At 32.2% G+C, this 5,252-nt stretch overlaps 1 protein-coding gene across 1 annotated transcript in view; it reads right to left on the bottom strand.

Annotated features, from left to right (window-relative positions):
• LOC119631948 (mucin-17) overlaps window positions 1-5,106 on the bottom strand; it is a 219,066-nt gene extending 213,960 nt beyond the window's left edge. Inside the window, exon 1 of the mRNA XM_038024565.1 lies at window positions 4,473-5,106. The gene's annotated coding sequence lies outside the window, so the exon portion shown is untranslated. The remainder of the gene's footprint in view (window positions 1-4,472) is intronic.
• Window positions 5,107-5,252: the final 146 nt, after the last annotated feature.

The raw sequence follows: 5,252 nt of genomic DNA on the forward strand, positions 1-5,252 counted from the left end.
TTCTCTGTAGCTGCATAAAAACCACATCATCGTTGCTACGCATAAATTTTTCCATTATATTTAATTCGCATTATATTAGAAATCGCGTTAGTGAATCGCAAATGTGAACATACAAACGCATAAGTTAAGTGAACATCTAAAGCTTCAGTATATTTTTACCGCATGGGCATGAAAGGATGTTGTCCATCCACTCATCGTCATGGCGCTTTATACCGTTCTCGGGTATACGAAAAGGTGACCTTTCAGAATTTGCCAACATCATGAGCATAGGCACAATGCATTGTATTGTAAGCAATAGCCTACAAGTTGCGATTTTCGGCATCGCTTTAGACCGGGTGATTGATCACACACCCCCCCCCAAAAAAAAAAAAAAAAAAATTTATATATATATATAGGAGTTTTCTAGGAGTCTTCGCATCCTAAACGGGTAACATCGGCAATTTAAATGCGATTCGACGAGTTTTTAAACTTCTACCTTTACAACCGTATTGACGAAAGCTTACTAATTTAGGTTTATTGGTAAAGGGTATTAGTTTTGATAGTAATCAGCTGTGCGAAATTTGGACCGAATTGACTTTATACAATAAAAACGGAACGAGGAAAACAAAGCGAAGAGTAGAATTTCCTTTGATCAGAAAACTAAGTTTAAACAGCAGTTGGAGCAAGTAAATCCATTTTTGGAATTTTCTTTCATACCTTCTAAAGGAGATATGATATGGTTCCTATAAGCTAACACAATATTGCCGTCCATCAATCAAACGTTACAGTTATTGAAAATAAATTCATAATTATATTACGCAGGGAGACCAAGGGCCTTAACACTTCAGACCAGTGCCTATTTTTATTTTTTTTATTTTTTAATTCTTAAAGGTAAAGTGTGCATGGTTAAAGGACGAACTCGGTTCAATAATATTTAATTATAATTTTCCAGCGACACTGTTTAAGCAATTTTGTAGAAGTCGCGAAAGTATCATTAGCGACGATGACGGCTTTCTTTTCCTATATATCCAATATTTAATGTAGACTTAAGGTCACTATTTCGTAGCAAAGCAAAATTTTTCTTGTTGATTAAATAAGGGAAGTTTTTCTTTTAATGTAGACTTAAGGTCACTATTTCGTAGCAAAGCAAAATTTTTCTTGCTGATTAAATAAGGGAAGTTTTTCTTTTAAAGAAACTCTAAAATATCAGTAAGCTTCAGTACAAGCTTTCGCGTTGCAGCGTGAATAAAAACTGAATCATTTTTAGAACGATCTGTGTTACATAAAATCCCAATCCTTGTTCTCTTTGAGTTATTTGTAGACATCTATTCAAAAATATTAGGTTTCATTTAATATATGCGTAACACGTGAGTAACAAGCGAAGGAAAGTAAATGGATTTAATATCAAGCTAAGAGTATATCGGTAGTAAATAGAGATAGTGAGAGTTTTGAGCTTCTACGAGATCAATGTTCATCTTATGTATTCGTACATCCGTCGAAAGTTGAAGGTACCCCCTGCTCTGCTAAAAGCTTAGATTTCTGTTGAATTTTTTCAGAATGTAGAGAACCTTTCACTCACCATTGTCCTGCAAAATTCTTCTGCATAACAATCTCTCATCAAAACATTTTCGCCAAATTTCTCTTCCATTTGCCATCCTTGCATCTCTTTTAAATATCACACTAATACATACAACATAAATATTTTCTTTTTACTAATCTTTTGTCAACACTTGAACGTGAAAAAATCTTGATGACATAGATTCGGCCGCTATACAATCACAGCACCGCAAAAACTGAAAAAGTTGCTCCTTGTTGTCCTTATGAAAGATGATGATCGAGATTCATCTGAAAGATGTTGGTGCTTATCCACAAAACCTATCTGAAATCATGAATAAAAGTGGTCACAGCTAGCTAGCGTTTGTCTACAATCAATAGAATCGCCATATATAAAATCCTGCTCGATCGAATTTACAAAAAATTAAAAATCACTTAAAAATCTCTTCAATTCAGTTTGGCCAATAACTTTCAAAAAAACTAAAGCAACACTACTGCAATTTTTAATACACCAATCTTCTTGAATTAATTAATCAGTCAATCATCTCTGCATCATCTACTAAGCTAATTAATATAAATCGCATGCAATTAGCCTCTCATGTTATAAAAAAAAAAAAGAAAAGTTGGTTAATATACGAACTTGTTACATATGAAAGCATCAATCCATCTTAAGTATACTTATTATTCAGGTTATTTTTGAAATTTTTTGAGAACAAAATTGAGGCGTGACATTTCTAGAGAAGCAATGCTTTCATGTTCTACACCTCGCTGCAAATAAGAATTAAGATATAGTGGAAATCGCAAGTACTTGTAATAAGATTACGCTACTTGTTGGACAATTTAAAATATCGCCTCACCACCCCGTCGTTCCTACCAAATGGTAATCTGTTTATATCCTTCTTCAACATATATTCGCCCCTTTTAGGCGAATGGAAAGAAACTCAAAAGAAAAAAGGTCATAAGGTGATTGATATCCCTACACAAGCAATCTTAAAATTTGCAATATTTACGCAAGTTAGTATTAATAAATAAATAAATAAATAAAATAATTATTAAAATTGAAATAAAAATTTTTCAGCTTTGCACGTTCTCGTAAAATGTTGGAACAAATGAGACAAAATATTCGGTATATATGCTGAAAACGATTACCTGATTACTTGGTATTGCATTATATCTCCGTGATTCACATTTGGCATTTATAAAAGTTCAAAGTTATTTTAAATACGCAAACAAAGTCTAAACTATAAATACATACATATAAAACTAATGCATTTACTGTTTAAGTACATTTTTATTGCACAGGCAAAAATGCAAATTAATTTGAATGGATTGAATCAAAAAAAGGCGATGCACCGCCAAGAGATTGCCTTCTCTAAACAATTGGGACTGTTTTAAAAAGTACACGGGTGTAGAAAAGCATACTCATAGCGATGTCCCTAAGACTCGTGCTAAGAAGAAGGTTATAGCGGATTTGGATAAAATTCGTTCTCGTCTACTATCGTTTTCAGCTGTTTTCTAGCGGCAAAAGCTTTCCATTACAATTAATATATACATATTCACACATAGGTGTACACAAACAGACGCATAGAATAAAAATAAGCATAGACGCAATGGATGAGATCCCCTTCGATGGGATTTCTATCGCAGTTCTACGCTTGCTTCATTAACATTATAATACATAAATAATTCCAGTTTAATAAAAGCGTTAGGGGTCTAAGAGAACTGTTTATGAAAAATGTCAAATATTTCTTAGTCTTCTCACTTAAGGGAAATGGCAGTAGTTATAATATTGTATGTAAAGAACATTGAAAGAAAACTAATATGAAATTAAGAAGTTAATACATTATGCCTCTACCCGATTTCATATGCGGATAGTTTACTGAGCTAATCACAATTAAAATATGTAAAATTTCATATAATGATCATAGACGGACGCATTGATAGTTAATAAATGAATTAGAGTTGTCACGATTCATAAATTGATTTTGCTGTCGATTTCGAAAACCCCTTCCCCATTTTTATCGCACATTTATGTATGAAATGCGATCGAGCATTGATTAAATTATTTGTTTTCTATTCCGAAAGGCGCTTCACCCCAAAAAAAGAAATAAATTTGAAAATGTGTCAACATGTATTTATAGCTTCACTGACGATAATCGCTAAGTAATGAAAAAATGCCCAATTGCAAAAGACGATCCGTGACGATTGATATCCGTGTAAAACCTTCGTGCAAAGCGATAGAAAATTAAGTAATCCCTAACCTTTACCGACGAGCGATCGGATGTGTGCAAGGAATTTTCACGCATTTTGTACAGCGACGTACACATAAGATGAAATCGTATACTAATAGTAGTTTGGGAGGGGGAAAAAGAATTAAGAGATTTTTTGTAATTTTTCAAAAAGTTTCACAATGTGGAACTTCTGTGTGTCTAATCGCCGAAAAACTTGGCCAATTGTCGTTCACGTTCCTCTTTTGAAAGCAACTTTAAACCGTTAAAGGAATACGCATCACAATTAACTTTCCAGCCAAAAGTTCTCTCACCCCCTTGCTTTATCATACTAAATACCAAATCTCGCAATATTTCTTCCCTACACTAATGCTTAACAAACCAAATGCAAACAAAATTTTACATAAGTAATTGGTTCGCGTAAAAATTACAAATATTCGATTCGATTCAGGCGATCGACACGCTCACGAATAATGTTTTAAACTATATATTTGCCTTATAGACTAGGTATCCAAGATTCGCCAAATACTTGTTTTATCATTCATCCACATTCGTATATATATATATATTTATTTATTTATTTTTTTTTTTTTTTTGATTGTTTGTCGTCCATATGTCATAAAATTAGCATATAAAGAAAAAAATTTTCTTTTCTCTGGTGTTATTTTTATTTATTCTTGTTTTTGCTATTAATATATAAACTTTATTTACTTAATTTAATGATTCACCGCAAAATTTGTAGCCACAAAACCAACGTTAAAAAGAAAAAAAAACAAAAAAAAAAAGAATGCGCACGTTTTTTAAATAAATTTTTTATTTTGCTGTTTAACGATACCTCCGCGGAGCGCACTCTTTAAGACGAAGACTATTTTCACTAGTTAAACAAAAATTTTTTGTTCTTTTTTTTTTTTTTTCCTTTTTTGTTAATTTAATTCATAATATAAAAATATCTCTTAGTTTAAGTGAAACTTTGTGCCATAGCTTGCTGGTTAGTTAGTTACTATGATTTCTTTGTACTTTTCTTTAATTGCATTGTGCATAACATTCGCATATAAAAATGCAAAGCAAAATATATTTTATTTCTTTGTTGACATTTAAAGATGAACAGCAACAAACACATTTCTTTTTGTTTGGTTTAAATTAATTTGAAAAATCCAGAAAATTGTTTGTTTAATTCGTTTTGCATTTATATGTATGTTTTTATAATGCTTGTGTGTTTCATTGCTTTCGTTCAAAATGTTAAAGCAGAACGCGTGTTAACTGTGAACGTTGCAAACTCTAACTGCGATCTAGCTTAACGGCTTAGCTTGGCTCAAACATAAATCCTCGAATCGACTGAATCGACTGAATCGACTGAGACCGTAGGAGCAGCAACAACGGCAACACACGGGAGACATGTTAACTTGATTAGCTAAAAATGATGGGTATATTTGTTTTATCAAAATGTTTGTATCCCTTATTCTTGAATCACCATCAGATCATATCTCGTTT

The sequence above is a fragment of the Glossina fuscipes genome, unplaced genomic scaffold (assembly GCF_014805625.2).
Source record: "Glossina fuscipes isolate IAEA_lab_2018 unplaced genomic scaffold, Yale_Gfus_2 1, whole genome shotgun sequence".
Lineage (NCBI taxonomy): Eukaryota > Metazoa > Arthropoda > Insecta > Diptera > Glossinidae > Glossina > Glossina fuscipes.